This window comes from Lepidochelys kempii, chromosome 7, assembly GCF_965140265.1.
Source record: "Lepidochelys kempii isolate rLepKem1 chromosome 7, rLepKem1.hap2, whole genome shotgun sequence".
NCBI lineage: Eukaryota > Metazoa > Chordata > Testudines > Cheloniidae > Lepidochelys > Lepidochelys kempii.
The window spans coordinates 19,463,645-19,485,635 of NC_133262.1; the positions used below are offsets into that span (position 1 = coordinate 19,463,645).

Consider the following 21,991-nt stretch of genomic DNA (forward strand, 5'->3'; position numbering starts at 1 on the left):
ATGTACATTGCCAAAGAAATAAATCAGCAGCCCTCATCAGCCCCCTTTTCCCCCACTCTGCCTTTCCCAGCACCTCCTACCTGCCGGCAGCCTTGCTGATCAGCACCTCCCCCTCTTCCTATGCCTCCTTGCCCGCTGCGATCAGCTGTTTCGCCCTGTACAGGAGGCTCTGGGATGGAGGGGGGAGGAGCAAGGGTGCAGCAGGCACAGGAGAGGGAGCAGGAAGGGGCGGGGGCCTTGGGGTAAAGGGCTGGGGTTGAGCAGTGGAAAGTTGGTACCTGTAGCTCCAGCCCCGGAGACAGCTCCTATGCAAGGAGCCACATATTAACTTCTGAAGAGCTGCATGAGGCTCCGGAGCCACAGGCTGGCCACCCCTGCACTAAGCAATGCTGCTATGCTAGAGAAATTAATTCCCACAGCATTTTAAATTTTCTGCCTCTGCCCCCATTTGAATTTCAGGATCTTACGTATGCTCCGTATTTTGTATTAAATTAGTGTAAAAATGACCTAGGTCATGTAGCATGTTGTATATTTCAGTTACACACCAACCTTTAACAGGCCTTTCCTTCTCTTCCTCTCGTCCCCCTCCCCCTGCAAATAAAAGAGGTTGAACCATCATACTCTTCTAGAACAAAGACCTGCCTTGGCTAAATTACACCATAGTGAGGTGGAAGTAGATTTTCTGCCTGCCACTGTTAGTGGATGTCAACATGAAAGTCCAAGATGGAGAGAAAAGATGGCAGTATTTATAAAGATTCATAAGGAGAAAAGACAGTAGGTAGTATCATTGCACACGCAGTGTTTCCTCAAGGCTTGAAGATACAAACCTAATGGATGGAAATTATATATTTCAGGTTCTTTTTTTCTTAATGTAAGAAAGAGACTCAGCTAAATGGAACTGGAAGGCAAATAGTCAGGTAAACTGCTGACTGCTCTCTAGCCCCCAAGCAGGGAGGCATTTTCATGGGACAATCAAGTCTCTTTTCCTGTTCCCATTATGTTATATGTGGAGGATGGTCTTGTAGCTCACACATGATAGGGAATCCTGGCTCTGATGGACTTGTGACCTTGGGAAAGTTACTACTTCTCTGAGCCTGTTGAATTCTGTAAGAGAAGGATAATATTTACCTATCTCACAAAGGGGTGCTCTGAAGATTACTAATGTTCATAAAGCACTTTGAGATCTTGGGAAAAAGAAAGTATTTTAATTTTGTTTCAGACTAAATGGTTGACAGACAAGGCATTAGCACAAGGAATATGAATCAGGTATGCCCCAGTTCTAGTCACCATTAATACAGACACCTTTGATTTTGGACGAGACTTTTCATCTCTATGCCTGTGTCTTCATCTATAAAATGGTGAAAATACCATCTGCCTCAGAGAAGCACTGAGAGATTAGCTATGTTAATAAAACACTGAAAATTAAAAGCTCTATGAAAGTTCTAAATCACTGTTACTTAAAGGAGTGAAAATGTGTGGATAAAGGACATCAGCTACAAAATAACTCGCTTTTTTGAAAGAAACCTTTAGAAGATTCCTGCAGTAGGTTCAAATGAGGTCATCTTACATATAATGCAATTCTGATATTCTGGTGCTAGTGATGCATCAGTGCACATTCATCCAATTTATTCTCCAAAGTTCTTTATATTTTAGCAATATGTATTTAAGAACTGCATGTCAAGGGTTCTTTTTCCCAAGGAAAGGAAAAAAAACCTGTCAGAACAAATTTTCTTTCTAGTTTGATTTTCCTCCACTACACAAATAAAAATATTGTTTAACTACAGCAAGGGGGAGCCCAGGTTTCAAGAGTTTGCTTTCTGTTCAGCTATATAACAATTTACTACAGGGCTTCTTTACTTTCCAATTCCTGTGCAACTGAAATTGTGTTTCATTGCCTACACTGCAAGGTGACACCACCAGTTTCTGGCTCTAGTAACCAAGTGCCATTGTTTTATTTCCCACTTTAAAAAAAAATGCATTATTTAGGACTTACACTATCTTTTTTTTATATATATAAAATGATGCTAAGAAGCATACATACCTCCAACAAATAACCACATTAACTCTTCTTTTCTTGCATAGAAGTGCTCGCAGTTATAATCCAAAAATCTTCAAAAAAAGTTTCATTTTAAAAAGTTGGAGATAAATTCCATCGGAAATAGGACACAGTCTGAGGTGTGGGTGTAATTTGCCTTCTAGATTTGTAGACAGCTGTAGTTAATACTTTAGGTCAGTTTCAGAGCAAACCTCCACAAAAATGCTTCTTTGTACAGGAATAAGACCTGCTGGAATTAACAAGCATAGCAAGAAACAGAAAAATTATTAATAGCTGATGGCTGCTGTTTCACAGACATATACTCATGCTCTGCTAAGTCAAAAAGTCTGATGCAGAGGAAAGAGAATTAACTATTACTTGGAACACTGAGCTTTTGACGTAAGTGCCAATGCCTTGTTAAAAACAACACCGGACTCGTTGTTTTTGTGGATACAGACTAACATGGCTACCCCCTGATACTTAATGCCTTGTTAAACACCACCACATTTGAAATCAAAGACAGAAAAAGAATCCATTAAAATTAACACCCAAGCCAGTCACTTTGAGCTATCAATGTAGAGATGGTGAAGTAGGGGGTGAAGAGTAAAAGTTCTTTAAACCTCAAGAATTTGTAACTATTATGGACTGTGTTACCATCATAGCACAGACTACCTTGTTTCATGGACACGTAAAAAGTGTCTCTGCTTCAAGGAATCCAAGGCCCAAAATGTTCATAATTGCATGTGCATAAATATACAGAACTATACTGTTTGCAAATGTAATTGTGGTAAGTGCTTGTGTAAATTATGTGCACCTATTTTTTTTTAAAAAATCTAATCCTAAACAGTAACTTAAAAGTGAAAGATCAGATCAGACTGCCCTGTAAGAACAACTTGTTTGTCCTCTCCCTCCCCCCTTTTACAGATTTGAAAGTTTTACCAGAAACCTGTCAGAACCCAATAAGGAGAAAGAAAGCGTCTTGTCTTTCATCCATGCTTATGAGACCCTGGTGAAAAGCCCAACCCTTAGTCCTCAACCTAAGCTGCCTGGACTCCTACTAACATACTGCCCTGAACTCTGCTCAAAGTTTAACCTTTTCCAGTCTGATACATTTCAAGTCTCCCTCCACACCACTGTTGGGAGACTATTCTATCTTTTACCCCACCCTCTCACCATACCAGTGGCGTCTAATTGTTGGGGTGTTTCCCCTATCCTTCCTCTTCTGCCATCTCCATTTTTGGAGTCTCTCCCCCTATGAATAGCCTGAGTATCTGTTTCTGATCAGCTCTGCCAAACACCAGCAAACTGGAGACTTATTTTTCAGGACTGCCCTTAGGGTTCTGGACAGCAGCCATGAAAATGACCAGAGATTTGTCAGTTTCAGACCACTGAGGCCTGAGAAAGCTATGAACAAGCCACTGAGGCACTGAACTGTGTGCCAACTCAAATAGCACTGCTTCAGTTCATATTCCACAGGATTTAGCAGATATAGGATGAAATATTCTACTTTGGAAAAATTGTTCCCCTTTAGAAAACTCATTTACAATCTATCCTGAAAGGGAGAGATTCAGCTGTATAATTTCCATTAAGCAGACATACAGATAAGCTTTCTGCACACTGTTTTAAAAGCATTTCCTCCTTCATGTCTAAAGGATTGAGCCCACATAAACAGGGATCCAGGCTCTTGGGCAGCCATTCCATACAATCCCTCAGAATCATACTATAAAAAGCCTCATTATATACTAAGGAATAGCCTACTACATTATAAAATGATCACTGTCCATACTGCTGAGTGAAATAGTAAACAATGGAAGTCAGTCCCAGCATGGGTATGACCTGAGACTCAGCATATGATGCCATATCACACAAGTACTCAAGAATTTCAGTCTTGTTACTGAATTTATTTGCTTTGAACTATAGATTATTTACAAATTTCTGTATCTAGGAACCTCCTTGGGTTTTGTTTTATTTTCTCCTAGCAGCATGTTAAAGGAAAATAATTCAAAAAGAATATACAAGAGTGTTACTATGTACTGCTTGGTGATATAAATTTCTTTCTAAAGCAGGAAAGACTTTGGCTGTATGCTCTTTGTATAAATTACTGACCTATCATTTTAACCTTCCTGACCAGATGATTAAGTCTGAGGATTAAAAATTCTTATTTTTTTTGTTGAACAGATTTGTAGTACAGAGACAATATCCAGTTTTTTTAAAACGGTTAGATTTTTCTTAATCTTAAACAAACCATTTAGACCATAGACTTGACGCAGAAGCTTATTTTGGATCATGTATCACTGTTCCCAGGCTGCCAACTTTTACAGTAACTTTCAACTCTAAACTTTTTTCCTAATAGCTGATTTACCAGCCACTAAATCTTGGGTTTACAACAAATACTCATTTAACTGATGTGTGTGAATCTGCAAAGGTATGTGAAATAAGACATTTCTAATAAGAGAAAGGTTGAAGTTAGGGGATGGGGATAAAATTAGTTTCATGAAGCAGGGGGCCTGGATACTGGGAGAGTGGGGCTTGGTGGGATGGGGCTCCAGGTGTAGCTGGCTGGGGCTCAGTGGTGTGGGAGTCAAGGGGCTCATCGGGGTAGTCCAGTGCAGGGGGCAGTCTGGGTGCAGGGGTGGGGATCTGGATGCAGAGGGTGTGGCTCAGTGGGTTGAGGGTTCAAGTCGGGGGGGCTCAGCAGGGAGTGATCTGGGTGCAGGGGTGGAGGTCCAGATGCACGGGGTGGGGCTCTGCAGGGGGATCTGGGTGCATGGAGGTTCTGGATGCAGGGGGCGAGGGGGCTCAGCAGGGGTCTGGATGTAGGGAGAGTGAGGCTTGGCAGGAAGGTCCTCATCCGGGGGGGCTCTGGATGTAAGGGGTGAGGCTCAGTGGTGTGGTCTGGGTGTGGGGGAGGGAGGGGGGTCCAGATGCACAGGAGTTGGGTGGACAGGGACGCAGATTCCTGTACAGTGACCCCTCTTCTCCCGCAGCTGAGGAGTGGTAGGGGCAGGGTGCGCGCGCAGAGCTTTTTGCAGCTGGGGGAGGTTTCTGGGGGTGGAGCTAACCTGGCCCCAGTCCAGCTGCTCCTTGCAGGGGAAATGGAAATCCCAACCTCCCCCACCACCAGCCCAGCTGGGATTCGCAGCTGAGCCTGGTGCAGGGTAAGAGCAACAGGCCGGGGGCTCCCCACCCAGCTGTGATTTACCTCTCCGCTGGCTGCCCTGGGCACCTGAAATGATGCACCCGCACTGCTGGGGAGGGGTGCAGGACTGCTCTTGCGGCTTCCCTGTCAGAAAGTCATTTTTCTACGTGGAAGCAAAGAAATCTGCAGGGGACATGAATTCCGCACGTGCACAATGGCGCAGAATTCCCTCAGGAGTACATATGGGACCATAAATGAGGGGGTATATGCAAGACAGAGAAAACAGTGGGAAAAAGGAAAAGATCCTTCGGAAATCAGAAGAAACCCTTATGTAGTGTAGAAATCTAAGTAGTGAGTTTTAACTTTGGATGCTGATCAGTTTTACTTTTCAACTCAATTTTCAGCAGTGACTTACCTAACAACCACTATTCTGTAAGTGATCACAGCAAGATACAAACACCAAGTTCAACTACTTAAAGTGTGAACACTTCAACAGGAAGCTCAGTCACTGTGTAAATTTCAGAGACAGCCAGCCAAAGCAGTACAGTTAACCCATCTGTAAGCATTGCATAGTGTGCAACAATTCTCTCGGAATTTGTCTTCCACTGTGTTTGGAAAACTTCCAGCACATTTTCTGTACTACCACAGCCTACGTAAATACTACACTTCATTGAGATTCACTCACACCTATTGTAGGTCTGAAACATGAAGCATTTGAAATATGTATGACTTTAGCATACTTGCCAAAAACTAGTTAGTTTGGGTATTTTTAGTATATACTGTGTCTATTTTTCCAGCTGAAAAAAGTTACAATTAACATACAATGTATAGCCTGAAAAATGTACAGCCATCACTGCAATAGGAAACTTTACACCCTTTTAATTATTATTGAAGTAGTGTGAAGCCTTGGAGTCCTGTTTGACTCATCACCAAGCCTAGTCAGTCAGGGAGCATCAGTGACAAAAAGGATCATCTTCCACCTGTTTCCATGTATTTGTCACTTCCAGATTATACTGGCTCAGCGAACTACAGTAATTAAATTAGGAGGTGCTCAGAAACAAAACTGTATGATAGTTAAAAAGATGTCTATCAGGGGACTAACGCTACTACGCAGGAGGAGCAACAGAAACACCCCAGCAAGCGAACAAACATTAACATTTGGCTATGCCACAGCAAAAAAAAGGCATTGGGATTCCGACCAGGTCATATCAACCACTGGTCAATAGGTGTCCAATATAAACTGGAAGCCCCCACTCCATCCTCAGACTAATAAAAAAGAGAACCATTCAGCATCAGTTGGGTAGCTACAGCAAAGGTAGATGGTGTCTGCTGATTTGCTCCTTCATCACCCTTGTAACCTTTCCAAAGGAGAAGTGGATGCTTTTATGCCCCTGCTGCCAGCTTTGTGTGTATGGGATGGTCTCTACTACCTAACCTATGTTAACCTCCTTTTATGTCCCACTCCTACATGAGTAGCTTTACTGCTGTTCAAAGCTGCCTCAAAGTGAGATAGAGATGAGCTCAATTTCCCTGTCTCCTCAACTGTGACGCTATCGTGAACCTTGTTAATGCACTCTGAAGCAGCTTGAGGCCTGGTCTAAACTGGGGGTGGGAGGGTGAGCCAAGTTGGTCTAAGTTACGTAACTTCAGCTATGAAAATAGCATAGCTGAAGTCAACGTACTTAGAGCTACTTACCACGGTGTCTTCACTGCGGTAGGTCAACTGCTGCCGCTCCCCCGTCAACTCCGCCTATACTTCTCACTCCAGTGGAGTACCAGAGTTGACGGGAGAGCGCTCGATTTATCGCGTCTTCGCTAGACGCGATAAATCGACCCACAGTGGATCAATCGTTCTGGAGGTAAGTGTAGATATGCCCTGAAAGAGCTATAAGCAGCAATGGCAGCATTAGGTCACTATCATCTGTTCACAGACTCAGGAAGACCTTATTACAGTCATTCCCTTTCAGAGTGTTATAGAAACGGAAAGAGCTACAAATGTTTTTAAAACTTACATTCTGTTGAAATGGCTGGTTTAGCCTTCTGTATGTGCATCCCACTTACCAAAGCAAGCAGATATTTTAATTCCTGGTAGAGTGTTACTTTCCTCTTCTGCATTTCTCCTAACCTTCTCTCCGCTTCTCCCGTTTCCACTCTGGTGTTCACACCTTCACTCATGCAGTCACCCTATACAGTATATGCAACAGCCTTCAACTTCCTGTCGACCATGCAGCCTCCTCCTACTCCAAATCTCCACAAACTCAAATCCTCCCTTTGCTGCCTGTCAGTGCCAATGATTCCTCAACCTACTACATATGATGTGTTGCTCCCATGTTTTGTTTTTGACTGTGGAACCGTAAACTCTCTGAAGCAGGAACCTTGTTTTCATATCTGTCAGAAAACACTTGATTCATCATGTGTTTCAGGTGTTACATGCGTCATTGCAGCTATACACAATAGTTAAAACTGCCAACAGCCTACTCTAACCTGAATATATTTCAGAGTGGTAACCGTGTTAGTCTGTATCAGCAAAAACAACGAGGAGGTGCCACAAGGACTCCTCGTTGTTTTTCCTGATATCTTTATACACTCAGTGTGCTGAAACAACTGTCTTTCATGCTTGATCCCTTCCCTGAAAGTGATTTTTAAAACAATTACAGCCTATTTTTTAATTCCTTGATGACTACCAATATATTGAGTGAGACTCCATTCAGTACTCGACTTCTTACACAAGAAATATAGTTAACGGGGGGGAGGGGAATGGACATACCCGCATGTAGCATTTAATTAGGGGTTGTCTACACCAGCACTGCAACTTTCGCGCTGCGGGGTGTGAAGAACACTCCCACCCCCGCTTCTGGAGTGCAGCAAGTTTCCGCACTGTAAAGTGCCAGTGTAGATGGTGCACCAGCGCTGGGAGCACAGTCGTGGAGGTGGGCTTTTCAGAGCCACTTTAAAGCGCTGCCAAGTGTAGACTAGCCCGTACTAAAACCAGGGAAATCAGAAATTGTCACGAAGCTGGAAAAAAGCCAAATAACCAAAACATGTTATCTAGGCATTTGCAGAACTGTTGCTGCTACAGTATCTGAAGATACCACAGCACCACCACTGGCACGGAAGGCCCACAAAATATTCAAATTTTCTGTAGATTTAAGCAGCATCTTTCACAAAGGCATAGCAAAGCCCAGTTCGACACACAAAGGCCACTACTTTTCAACTATTAGCTAGAGAAGGTGGAGCTCAGAAACTCTGCCCCCACCAGTTACTTCCACTCTCTGAACCACATCCATAATCCACTGCTGAGTATAAGGAGCCCTTGCTTTTCCTTAGATTCACCTACACTAGCATCTGACTCACAGTTCTCCTCCTCCTACTCCCCCCAGCCTTATTCACTCCCTTCATTGCGAAATTCAAGACAGCTCCAAAACATAAAGGTGTCAAGCACAGATTTTTTTTTTTAAACAACCCCTCCCAAAAAAGGAGACGACAAACAAGAAAGTCGCTGCCCAGCACGTTTATGCTGAAACTTGATGATACAAACAGTCTCAGTTGACGTTTAACAACAAAACAACCTTACACAGTCCCATTTTTTCCTCTGCCCATTTAAAGCATTTGATTCTTGCTATGGGTATTCCACCCTGGAAAGCAAGAGCAGAGACAAGTTGTTTCCAATGGCAGGAAACACAGTGGGGTAGGATTAGAAGAGCCAGTTTGAACAACAGATTTAAGGGAGAAGAGGCAGTGACATTAAACTATTCCAGGATATGATTACTAATGCTGAGGGGGCACATCCCCCCACCCCAACACTGAGAAGTTGCTCCCTCCCTTTGACTTACTACTTTCCCCCCCAGACATCCTCCCCCTCCTCCAACTGGATGGAAGGCCTGTTCCTCCCCACTCCAGAGCAGACAGTTTATTTTGGGGCAATGAGACCAGAGACCCTTAGGGCCAAGCAAGGGTGGAGGCTGGTAACAACAGCTGGAAGGGGGATTAGTGACCTCCAGGAAAGAATTCACCCATCTGGGAAGAGAAAAGAAGTAGATTCAACCCCCAAAAGGAAGAGAAATGCGAGCGCTCAGCCCTGGGGAGGAGGAAGGGCAGAGGGATTCTGTGACAGAGGACACAGAGCGGAGCATGGGCTCCAGGCCCTGTGGAATAAGTGGAGGGGGACAGGGATGGAGGGGAGCTCAGGCCCTGGGGGAGACAGAAGGATAGTTTGTGGGGACGGAAGGGCAGTTCGGGCTCCGGGAAGGGGGGATGGAAGGGCCCCAGGGAACAAGTGGAGCAGGAGGGAACCGAGGGAGCTCAGGTCCTGGAGAAGATGTAAGGGTCCCAGGGGGGTTGGGGAGAAGCTCAGGCCCCAGGGGGGACCGAAGGGGACCTCAGAGGGGATGTAAGGGCCCCAGGGTGGTGGGGGGGACAGGGGGAGCTCAAGCCACAGGCAGGACAGAAGAGGAGCAGGGAGAACAGAAGGGGAGCTCGGGCCCCAGATATAAGGAAGAGGAGCAGGGAGGATCCGAAGGGAAGCGAAGGGGGAGGGGGAAGGCGAAGGGGGAGCCCGGGCCCCGGGGGGGGAGGGGGGAGAAGGCGAAGGGGGAGCCCGGGCCCCGGGGGGGGGAGGCGAAGGGGGGCAGAGGGGAGCTCGGGCCCGGGGGGGTGAAAGGGGAGCACGGGGAGGCAGGAGGGGAGCTCGGGCCCAGGGGGAGGTGAAAGAGGAGCGGGGGGGGCAGAGGGGAGCTCAGGCCCGGGGAGGTGAAAGAGGAGCAGGGGGGGGCAGAGGGGAGCTCAGGCCCGGGGGAGGTGAAAGAGGAGCAGGGGGGCAGAGGGGAGCTCAGGCCCAGGAGGGGAAGGGGAGCAGGGGGACAGAGGGGAGCTCAGGCCCGGGAGGGGGGAAGGGGAGCTCAGGAACCGGGTGAGCGGGGGGGACGACGCAGGGGCGCTCAGGAACCGGGGGTCGGGTGGAAGGGGAGCTCAGGCCCAGGGGGAGGTGGAAGGGGAGCAGAGGGGGCGGAGAGGAGTTCGGGAAGCGGGGGGGGGAGAAGGGAAGCGGGGGGGGAGCGGGGGGGGCGCGGAGGGGAGCTCGGGAACCGGGGGAGGAGGAAGGGGAGGGGAGCTGGGGCCCGGGGAGGGAGCTGGGCCCGGGGGGGGGGGTGGAAGGGGAGCGGAGGGGAGCTGGGGCCCGGGGGGGGGGGGTGGAAGGGGCGCGGGGGTGGAAGGGGCGCGGGGGTGGAAGGGGCGCGGGGGTGGAAGGGGCGCGGGGGTGGAAGGGGCGCGGGGGTGGAAGGGGCGCGGGGGTGGAAGGGGCGCGGGGGTGGAAGGGGCGCGGGGGTGGAAGGGGCGCGGGGGTGAAGGGGCGCGGGGGTGGAAGGGGCGCGGGGGCGGAAGGGGCGCGGGGGCGGAAGGGGCGCGGGGGCGGAAGGGGGGCGGGGGCCCGGGGGGCGGGGGTGGAAGGGGAGCGGGGGCCCGGGGGGCGGGGGTGGAAGGGGAGCGGGGGCCCGGGGGGCGGGGGTGGAAGGGGAGCGGGGGGAGGACGGAGGGGAGCTGGGGCCCGGGGGGGGGGTGGAAGGGGAGCGGAGGGGAGCTGGGGCCCGGGGGGGGTGGAAGGGGAGCGGGGGGAGGACGGAGGGGAGCTGGGGCCCGGGGGGGTGGAAGGGGAGCGGGGGGAGCTGGGGCCCGGGGGGGGGGGAAGGGGAGCGGGGGGAGCTGGGGCCCGGGGGGGGGGTGGAAGGGGAGCGGGGGGAGGACGGAGGGGAGCTGGGGCCCGGGGGGGTGGAAGGGGAGCGGGGGGAGCTGGGGCCCGGGGGGGGGGGTGGAAGGGGAGCGGGGGGAGATGGGGCCCGGGGGGGGGGTGGAAGGGGAGCGGGGGGAGGACGGAGGGGAGCTGGGGCCCGGGGGGGTGGAAGGGAGCGGGGGGAGCTGGGGCCCGGGGTGGGGGGTGGAAGGGGAGCGGGGGGAGCTGGGGCCCGGGGGGGGGGTGGAAGGGGAGCGGGGGGAGGACGGAGGGGAGCTGGGGCCCGGGGGGGGGTGGAAGGGGAGCGGGGGGAGGACGGAGGGGAGCTGGGGCCCGGGGGGGGGTGGAAGGGGAGCGGGGGGAGGACGGAGGGGAGCTGGGGCCCGGGGGGGTGGAAGGGGAGCGGGGGGGAGCTGGGGCCCGGGGGGGGGGTGGAAGGGGAGCGGAGGGGAGCTGGGGCCCGGGGGGGGGTGGAAGGGGAGCGGGGGGAGGACGGAGGGGAGCTGGGGCCCGGGGGGGGGTGGAAGGGGAGCGGGGGGGAGCGGGGGAGTGGAAGGGGAGCGGAGGGGAGCGGGGGGAGTGGAAGGGGAGCGGGGGAGTGGAAGGGGAGCGGAGGGGAGCTGGGGCCCGGGGGGAGTGGAAGGGGAGCGGGGGGAGCTGGGGCCCGGGGGGAGTGGAAGGGGAGCGGAAGGGAGCTGGGGCCCGGGGGGGGGTGGAAGGGGAGCGGAGGGGAGCTGGGGCCCGGGGGGGGGTGGAAGGGGAGCAGAGGGGAGCTGGGGCCCGGGGGGGGGGTGGAAGGGGAGCAGAGGGGAGCTGGGGCCCGGGGGGGGGTGGAAGGGGAGCGGGGGGAGGACGGAGGGGAGCTGGGGCCCGGGGGGGGTGGAAGGGGAGCGGGGGGGAGCGGGGGGAGTGGAAGGGGAGCGGGGGGGAGCGGGGGGAGTGGAAGGGGAGCGGAGGGAGCGGGGGGAGTGGAAGGGGAGCGGGGGGAGGACGGAGGGGAGCTGGGGCCCGGGGGGGGGGGTCGAAGGGGAGCGGAGGGGAGCTGGGGCCCGGGGGGGGGGTGGAAGGGGAGCGGAGGGGAGCTGGGGCCCGGGGGGGGGGGGTGGAAGGGGAGCGGAGGGGAGGACGGAGGGGAGCTGGGGCCCGGGGGGGGTGGAAGGGGAGCGGGGGGGAGCGGGGGGAGTGGAAGGGGAGCGGGGGGAGTGGAAGGGGAGCGGGGGAGTGGAAGGGAGGGGGGAGTGGAAGGGGAGCGGGGGGAGCTGGGGCCGGGGGGAGTGGAAGGGGAGCGGGGGGGAGCTGGGGCCCGGGGGGAGTGGAAGGGGAGCGGAGGGGAGCTGGGGCCCGGGGGGGGGTGGAAGGGGAGCGGAGGGGAGCTGGGGCCCGGGGGGGGGGGTGGAAGGGGAGCGGAGGGGAGCTGGGGCCCGGGGGGGGGGGGTGGAAGGGGAGCGGGGGGAGGACGGAGGGGAGCTGGGGCCCGGGGGGGTGGAAGGGGAGCGGGGGGGAGCGGGGGGAGTGGAAGAGGAGCGGAGGGGAGCTGGGGCCCGGGGGGGGGGGTGGAAGGGGAGCGGGGGGAGCTGGGGCCCGGGGGGGGGGGATGGAAGGGGAGCGGGGGGAGGATGGAGGGGAGCTGGGGCCCGGGGGGGGGGTGGAAGGGGAGCGGAGGGGAGCTGGGGCCCGGGGGGGGGGTGGAAGGGGAGCGGAGGGGAGCTGGGGCCCGGGGGGGGGGTGGAAGGGGAGCGGGGGGAGGACGGAGGGGAGCTGGGGCCCGGGGGGGGGTGGAAGGGGAGCGGGGGGGAGCGGGGGGAGTGGAAGGGGAGCGGGGGGGAGCTGGGGCCCGGGGGGGGGGTGGAAGGGGAGCGGGGGAGCTGGGGCCCGGGGGGGGGGTGGAAGGGGAGCGGGGGGAGCTGGGGGAGTGGAAGGGGAGCGGAGGGGAGCTGGGGCCCGGGGGGGGGTGGAAGGGGAGCGGGGGGAGCTGGGGCCCGGGGGGGGTGGTGAAAGGGGAGCGGGGGAGCTGGGGCCCGGGGGGGGGTGAAAGGGGAGCGGGGGGAAGACGGAGGGGAGCTGGGGCCCGGGGGGGGTGGAAGGGGAGCGGGGGGGAGCGGGGGGAGTGGAAGGGGAGCGGAGGGGAGCTGGGGCCCGGGGGGGGGTGGAAGGGGAGCGGGGGGAGCTGGGGCCCGGGGGGGGGGGTGGAAGGGGAGCGGGGGGAGCTGGGGCCCGGGGGGGGGGGTGGAAGGGGAGCGGGGGGAGCTGGGGCCCGGGGGGGGTGGAAGGGGAGCGGAGGGGGGAGCGGGGGGAGTGGAAGGGGAGCGGAGGGGAGCTGGGGCCCGGGGGGGGGTGGAAGGGGAGCGGGGGGAGCTGGGGCCCGGGGGGGGGGTGGAAGGGAGCGGGGGGAGCTGGGGCCCGGGGGGGGGTGGTGAAAGGGGAGCGGGGGGAGCTGGGGCCCGGGGGGGGGGGTGAAAGGGGAGCGGGGGGAGCTGGGGCCCGGGGGGGGGGTGAAAGGGGAGCGGGGGGAGCTGGGGCCCGGGGGGGGGGGTGAAAGGGGAGCGGGGGGAGCTGGGGCCCGGGGGGGGGGTGGAAGGGGAGCGGGGGGAAGACGGAGGGGAGCTGGGGCCCGGGGGGGGTGGAAGGGGAGCGGGGGGGAGCGGGGGGAGTGGAAGGGGAGCGGAGGGGAGCTGGGGCCCGGGTGGGGGAGGACGGAGGAAGGGGAGCTGGGGGGGAGCGGGGGGGAGGACGGAGGGGAGCTGGGGCCCGGGGGGGTGGAAGGGGAGCGGGGGGGAGCTGGGGCCCGGGGGGAGCTGGGGCCCGGGGGGGGGTGGAAGGGGAGCGGGGGGAGCTGGGGCCCGGGGGGGGGTGGAAGGGGAGCGGGGGGAGATGGGGCCCGGGGGGGGGTGGAAGGGGAGCGGGGGAGATGGGGCCCGGGGGGGGTGGAAGGGGAGCGGGGGGAGATGGGGCCCGGGGGGGGGGTGGAAGGGGAGCGGGGGGAGGACGGAGGGGAGCTGGGGCCCGGGTGGGGGGTGGAAGGGGAGCGGGGGGAGCTGGGGCCCGGGGGGGGGTGGAAGGGGAGCGGGGGGAGGACGGAGGGGAGCTGGGGCCCGGGGGGGGGTGGAAGGGGAGCGGGGGGAGGACGGAGGGGAGCTGGGGCCCGGGGGGGGGGTGGAAGGGGAGCGGGGGGGAGCTGGGGCCCGGGGGGGGGGTGGAAGGGGAGCGGGGGGGAGCTGGGGCCCGGGTGGGGGGTGGAAGGGGAGCGGGGGGGAGCTGGGGCCCGGGTGGGGGGTGGAAGGGGAGCGGGGGGGAGCTGGGGCCCGGGTGGGGGGTGGAAGGGGAGCGGGGGGGAGCTGGGGCCCGGGTGGGGGGTGGAAGGGGAGCGGGGGGGAGCTGGGGCCCGGGTGGGGGGTGGAAGGGGAGCGGGGGGGAGCTGGGGCCCGGGTGGGGGGTGGAAGGGGAGCGGGGGGGAGCTGGGGCCCGGGTGGGGGGTGGAAGGGAGCGGGGGGGAGCTGGGGCCCGGGTGGGGGGTGGAAGGGGAGCGGGGGGGAGCTGGGGCCCGGGTGGGGGGTGGAAGGGGAGCGGGGGGGAGCTGGGGCCCGGGTGGGGGGTGGAAGGGGAGCAGGGGGAGCTGGGGCCCGGGTGGGGGGTGGAAGGGGAGCGGGGGGAGCTGGGGCCCGGGGGGGGGGTGGAAGGGGAGCGGGGGGAGGACGGAGGGGAGCTGGGGCCCGGGGGGGTGGAAGGGGAGCGGGGGGGGAGCTGGGGCCCGGGGGGGGGTGGAAGGGGAGCGGGGGGAGCTGGGGCCCGGGGGGGGGTGGAAGGGGAGCGGAGGGGAGCTGGGGCCCGGGGGGGGGGGTGGAAGGGGAGCGGGGGGAGGACGGAGGGGAGCTGGGGCCCGGGGGGGGAGTGGAAGGGGAGCGGGGGGGAGCTGGGGCCCGGGGGGGGGGTGGAAGGGGAGCGGGGGGAGCTGGGGCCCGGGGGGGGTGGAAGGGGAGCGGAGGGGAGCTGGGGCCCGGGGGGGGGTGGAAGGGGAGCGGGGGGAGGACGGAGGGGAGCTGGGGCCCGGGGGGGGTGGAAGGGGAGCGGGGGGGAGCGGGGGGAGTGGAAGGGGAGCGGAGGGGAGCTGGGGCCCGGGGGGGGTGTGGAAGGGGAGCGGGGGGAGGACGGAGGGGAGCTGGGGCCCGGGGGGGGAGTGGAAGGGGAGCGGGGGGGAGCTGGGGCCCGGGGGGGGGGTGGAAGGGGAGCGGGGGGAGCTGGGGCCCGGGGGGGGGTGGAAGGGGAGCGGAGGGGAGCTGGGGCCCGGGGGGGGGTGGAAGGGGAGCGGGGGGAGGACGGAGGGGAGCTGGGGCCCGGGGGGGGTGGAAGGGGAGCGGGGGGGAGCGGGGGGAGTGGAAGGGGAGCGGAGGGGAGCTGGGGCCCGGGGGGGGTGTGGAAGGGGAGCGGGGGGAGCTGGGGCCCGGGGGGGGGGGTGGAAGGGGAGCGGGGGGAGGACGGAGGGGAGCTGGGGCCCGGGGGGAGTGGAAGGGGAGCGGAAGGGAGCTGGGGCCCGGGGGGGGGGGGGAAGGGGAGCGGGGGGAGCTGGGGCCCGGGGGGGGGGGTGGAAGGGGAGCGGGGGGAGGACGGAGGGGAGCTGGGGCCCGGGGGGGGGGTGGAAGGGGAGCGGGGGGGAGCGGGGGGAGTGGAAGGGGAGCGGAGGGGAGCTGGGGCCCGGGGGCGGGGTGTGGAAGGGCCCCGGGGGCGCGAGCGAAGCCGAAGCCCCTGCAGCCGGAGGCGGGAAGGGGCCATTTACCGGCTTAGGGGCGGGAAGCGGCACCCGGTCCCCGGCTGCTCTGGCGGCGGCTGCCCCATTCCCGGCTCCCGGCGCCGCCACCACCAACCGTCCCGCCCCACTGCAACGCGTTACGTCACCACGCAGACACCGAGGTCGGTCACGCAGTGTGGCGTCAGCGGGCTAGGCCAGCTCAGGACACGCCCCCCAGCAGTGGGCGGAGCCCTCTCCCCAAATCAGCGCAAGCCCCGCCCCTCGCGGGAGCCGCGTTTTGAGACCCTCTCCCCCTTGTGGGAGATTTGGGTTGAGGGGGGTTCCCAGGTGTGAATTTGGCCCCACCTGACTGAAGGGGGAGGGGTGCTCCTGTCATACAGTCAACTTTTATCAAGTGTCAACCGTCATTCGGCATCATTCGCCACTCAACCCAGAAGCCAAGGACTAAAAACTACAACCTGGACGAGCCGACCGCGAGGGTTGCCAACTTTCTAATGGCACAGAACCGAACACCCTTGCCCCGCGCTTGCCCCACGCCTCCCACGAGGCCCTGCCCCGGCTCACTGCAGCCCCCGCCCTCTGTCCCTTGCTCTCCCTCACCCTCACTCCCTCATTTTCACAGGGTGTGGGAGGGGGTGAGGGCTCTGGCTGGAGGTGCGGGTTTTGGGGTGGGGCCAGGGATGATACTGTGAGCCCACAGTATTCTTGCCAGCAAGTTAAAAAAGTATGGCCTGGATGTCTGGACTATAAGGTGGATAGAAAGGGGGCTAGATTATCGGGCTCCTCCGGTAGTAATCAATGGCTCCATGTCTAGTTGGCAGCCAGTATCAAGCGGAGTGCCCCAGGGATTAGTCCTGGGGCCAATTTTGTTCAACATCTTCATTAATGAGCTGGATGCTGGGATGGATTGCACCCTCAGCAAGTTCGTGGGTGACACTAAGCTGTGGGGAGAGGTAGATAAGCTGGAGAGCAGGGATAGGGTCCAGAGTGACCTAGACAAATTGGAGGATTGGGCCAAAAGAAATCGGATGAGGTTCAACAAGGAGAAGTGCAGAGTCCTGCACTTAGGATGGAAGAATCCCATGCACCGCTACAGGCTGGGGACCGACTGGCTAAGCGACAGTTCTGCAGAAAAGGACCTGGGGATTACAGTGGACGAGAAGCTGGATATGAGTCAACAGTGTGCCCTTGTTGCCAAGAAGGCTAATGGCATATTGGGCTGCATTAGTAGGAGCACTGCCAGCAGATCGAAGGAAGTGATTATTCTGCTCTATTCGGTACTGGTGAGGCCACATCTGGAGTATTGCATCCAGTTTTGAGCCCCCCACTACAGAAAGGATGTGGACAAATTGGAAAGAGTCCAGCAGAGGACAACAAAAATGATTAGGGGGGCTGGGGGAGACACTGAGGGAACTGGGCTTATTTAGTCTGCAGAAGAGAAGAGTGAGGGGGGATTTGATAGCAGCCTTCAATTACCTGAAGGGGGGGTTCCAAAGAGGATGGAGCTCGGCTGTTCTCAGTGGTGGCAGATGACAGAACAAGGAGCAATGGTCTCAAGTTTCAGTGTGGGAGGTCTAGGTTGGATATTAGGAAACACTATTTCACCAGGAGGGTGGTGAAGCACTGGAATGGCTTACCTAGGGAGGTCGTGGAATCTCCATCCTTAGAGGTTTTTAAGGCCCAGCTTGACAAAACCCTGGCTGAGATGATTTAGTTGGGGTTGGTCCTGGTTTGAGCAGGGGGACGAGATGACCTCCTGAGGTTTCTTCCAACCCTAATCTGCTATGATTCTATGAGGGGTTTGGGGTACAGGATGGAGCTCCAAGCTGGGGCCGAGGGGTCTGGAGTGTGGGAGGGGGTTCTGAGGTGGGGCAAGCGGTTGGAGCGCAGGAAGGGTTCAGGGTGCTGGATCCAGGAAGGAGTTCGGGTGTGGGAGGGGGCTCTGGGCTGGGGCAGGGGTTGGGGTGCGGGAGGGGATGCAGGAAGGAGATTGGGTGCAGGACGGGGCTCAGGCCTGGTGTGGGAGAGAGTGAGGGGTGCAGGCTCTGGGCGGCTCTTACCTCAGTCAACTCCCTGGAAATGGCAACATGTCCATCAGCTCCTAGGCACAGGGGTGGCCAGGCAGCTCTGCATGCTGCCTCCACACACAGGCGCTGTCCCCGAATCTCCCATTGGCCGCGGTTCCCAGCCAATGGGAGCTGCAGAGCCAGTGTTCTGGGCAGGGGCAGCATGTGGAACCCCCTTTGCCATCCCTCCACCTAAGAGACCACAAGAACTTGCCGTCTGCTTCCAGGGAGCCGTGCAGAGCCAGGTAGGGAGCCTGCCAGCCCCATGCCAACCGGACTTCTAATGGCCCTGTCAGTGGTGCTGACAGGAGCCGCCAGGATCCCTTTTCAACCAGGAATTCTGGTCGAAAACCGGACACTTGGCAATCCTACCCAGAGCATCATCAACTCCTGCAGCTGCAAATGACCCCAATACTCCTGGGCACCTTAGCAGAAGTAAGATTTAAATCAGTTGAAGCTTTTCTGGAGGGGTGACGCAGACAGGAGCAGGGAACACATACAGGCACATGTGATTTCAATCTTTATTCAAGATAACCCAGAAGTGATAGGGTTAGTCTGCACTATTTTTGGGTGGGGTGGGGATGAGATCTTCAATGTTAACCCAAAGTACCTACCAACACGGTTTTTATGCTTTTGCTGTGGGTGGGGGGTATATATGGCAGTTTACATTGAGTCCTGGAAGACCTCTAGCCATCCCTCACTACAAGAATGGATGTACAGTGCTGTGTGCTACACACATTGAAACAGTTCAATAGCTGTCTCTCGTCTCTGCTGCCCGGGTCCAGCTATGCTGAAGATCTTGATTTAGGCAGCTGAGGGCAGTCCCTGAAATACAGTGAAGCATCTGCTTGCTGGATAGTCTCCTTTTAGATGAGATGGGTATTATATTTGGAAGAGAAAGAAGAATAAGAGGGCAGCAGATACAGGCAAAAGTAACTTCAAGTACTGCGCTCTCCAGTAAATGGACAGTGTGCTCAAAGGTGTAGTGCATAACCCATCTATTTTGTGGGTTTCTGTAAGGCCGTAACTGCTCAATGTAAGCTCTAATCCAGAGGGAAAGCAGAGGACCCACAAAATCCTTGTTTGTAGCCCAATCACTTGCATTTCTGCTTCCTGGATCATATTGTTATGCTGGAAGGTGTCAATGGCTGCTATCAATCACAGGCCTGAAGCTGATGGGTATTCTAAGGGTGTGTAGTAGGGTAGGATGGTTAGTGGTGGCGATGCTGGGAGCTGGGGATGGGACAGCCACCACCAGAGCAGCCAGCAACACTAAGGTCCCTAGGAGAAAATGGGGAGCCTGGTCAAATAAATTATATGGTCTGATTTCCATCAGGGCCAAGCAGGCCCCACACAGCCTGGCTCAGAAGACTATACCTTCGGGCTAGCTTTGCCTTATGGCCACTTCCTTTTTTTGTGTTCAGTCCATCTCAGCTGGAATAGAGAATCAGGCCTAGTGAATGAATTTGGCCCACAGTAGCTTGCCCAAAGTGTTTTAGCTCCGGCACTTTGCTTCTACTCTCCTTCTTGTGATGTGAGATCCTTCTGCAGCGGGAGCAGCATTATTAATGCTGTACAGTAGACCCCACCAGGAGGGTGTACTGATTAGAGGGATACACGGATCAAACAATGTGCCTTTTAGAAAAGACGAAAGCAACATGGTGGATTTGTTTCACAACAATGCCACAGATCAGAACCCAACAGAGATTATTACATTCAGCTGATCTGTGACATTATCCAATGTGACTGTGACTGTGTATTTTTAGAAGTTGTAGTCCTTTGTGTGGAAGCTGATTTGATGAAAAAGTGGCCTTGATCTGGGTTTGTCTGATGCAATTAATGTAGTAATGGTGGAAAAGTCTGAAATTTATATGACTCATTAAAAATAATACCCATTTCTTTTGATGTTAACATTCATATTTCCTCTTAAATCACATGTATTAATCTATGCTGGCCAATATTCCTCCCTCTACTCTTCTTCCTCTGTCCCCCCTCCCTACCCCCACCAAATCACAGCAGGCCAGTATAGCTGGAGGCAAAAAGAGAACTCTGACTATGCTGTTAGGGTGTGGAGAGTGGCATGAGCTGCATTTTGAATTTAAGCACTGCCAGCTGAATTTATAGTCACAGGAGGACCAGCAAGTACATGGATCTTGACATGCCAAAAGAACCTAAAGGCAGGAAAGAAAAAATCTGAGGATCCTTGCACGCTAAAGCTAATACCCACCATTGACAATGGCACTGCTGAGCTGTGGAAGCAGAATTCTATAGTGGGTGTTTCACCATTTAATAACACCCCATTCATGCTCCAGTGAATGGAGTGGCCAGTTTCAGTAGTCAAAAGACATCTTATGCTTCTTCATAAATGATTAGTCCTCTAAGGTTCCCTGCTGTGCACTGCATGAGGATTTGTAGAATCTAGAGAAGTGGTTCTCAACCAGGGGTATATGTACCCCTGGGGGTACACAAAGGTCTTCCGGGGATACATCAACTCATCTAGATATTTGCCTAGTTTTACAACAAGCTACATAAAAAGCACTAGTGAAGTCAGCACAAACTAAAATTTCACACAATGACTTGTTTATACTGTTCTGTATACTATACTGAAATGTAAGTACAGTATTTATAATTATATGGTAAAAAGGAGAAAGTAAGCAATAGTGTGCTATGACAATTTTGTATTTTTATGTCTTATTTTGTAAGCAAGTTCTTTTTAAGTGAGGTGAAACTTGGGGGTACGGCAGACAAATTAGACTCCTTAAAGGGGTACAGTAGTCTGGAAAGGTTGAGAGCCACTGATCTAGAGCTAATGTCAAGTAACGTAGGGACAAAAGGTAGGGGTGTTTTTGTTTTATTGTGTTGTTTTCCTTTATTGTTTTTACAAGTTTAGAAATTAACAAGAATGTTTTTATCATGTTTTAAAACATCAGTGTAAACTATTTTTGGGGCTGTAAACATCCCTCTTTGGCAATGAAATCCCAAACACTAGGATACTGTGTCTGTGCATAAGAACCAGAGAGTGAAACTGATGCGTCCAGTTTCATTGCCTAAAACTAGAGGAATACACAAAGTAAACAAACAATATAAATGGTGAGAAGCAGATAAGATTTTTTTTTGTTTGTATTTATCATTTCATAAGAAATGCACCATTCAATAACTTATTGAGGTCAGACCCCAGGTAGGCAACAGTTTGGCTTTTTATATACACCAGACTAAGAATAACATCACTAACAATCCTGTTAAAAATTCAAAAGCCCCCAGATCATCTGTGGTTTTAATCGTTATGCAAAAATGACAGACCAGGCATCGAAGCAAGTAAATATAACATGACTAGACCCTATATAAAGCGATCACATATTGCATGTTTTTGCATAGTTACTTATGTTTTAAAAGAGGTCAAAACCAGCATCTATGAAGAAGTAGTACATTTATAAATAAGTAAAATTGATTTTAAATGTTTAGCTTCAGTACTTAGTAATAATTTTTGAGTAATATATGGATGGCATTTCATATATATATTTCTGTTCTATTTTATGGAACTTCTTATACTACACCCAATATATATATATGAATTTATTGGCCTGATTTTCAGAGCTACTGAAGTAAATGGAAACACCTTTGAAAAATCAAGCCAGTTCATGTGTACACACATGCACACACAGGTCAGATTTTTAGACCTGCATGTGTATAAATGTGTACAAGGAGCCACATCCTTAGACAATCCTCTGTTTTAGGAAACCACCCTAAAGTATCCATGTGAAAGAATTCAAGGGCACGATCTGGTCTCCGGTAATCAAGTGGTTAACCTAAAACCAGATTCCCTCTCTCCTCACATAGGTGCATAGGAGAGCAAGCTGGAGGATTGATTCACCATTGCCCTGCACCTTGAGCAGTCATTTATACCGGGGCAAAATTAATGTAAGAGATTATTCTGATTTGGTGGCACCTTGCTCTGGTGTAAATAACTGTCCAAGATGTCAGGCAATGTTGAATTGAGCCCTGTAAGGGGATCTGCTTGGGAAACAGAGGTGGGAGAATGCCTTTGGAATTCTGGTCTACACAACCAGTGATGGGTCTGGCTTGAGCCCAAAGCTGGGATGTTTCCTTTTCTGCTACTTACTTGGCTTGCTAGAGGAAAACACATCACTGACTGACTATTCTTTTTGCTGCTGAATCATTCCACTAACTTGCAATCCACAAATGTACTAAGCACAATTCTGCTTAACCTTTATCAGGCCACCTTGATAAAGGCAGGTCGGTAACAGGGGTAACTGTTAAA

At 55.3% G+C, this 21,991-nt stretch overlaps 1 protein-coding gene across 11 annotated transcripts in view; it reads right to left on the reverse strand.

Moving 5' to 3' along the window:
• The window catches only part of TMCC1 (transmembrane and coiled-coil domain family 1), a 201,578-nt gene extending 185,801 nt beyond the window's left edge, over nt 1-15,777 (reverse strand). For 4 of the 11 annotated variants that reach the window (XM_073351259.1, XM_073351260.1, XM_073351267.1 and 1 more), the window contains exons 1-3: nt 15,674-15,777; nt 2,042-2,285; nt 550-591 (exon numbers count right to left, since the gene is read on the reverse strand). The gene's annotated coding sequence lies outside the window, so the exon portion shown is untranslated. Of the gene's footprint in view, nt 1-549; nt 592-2,041; nt 2,286-7,941; nt 8,190-15,673 lie in introns of all 11 variants that reach the window. The other 7 variants (XM_073351266.1, XM_073351256.1, XM_073351268.1 and 4 more) reach the window with 5 other exon arrangements.
• Nucleotides 15,778-21,991: the final 6,214 nt, after the last annotated feature.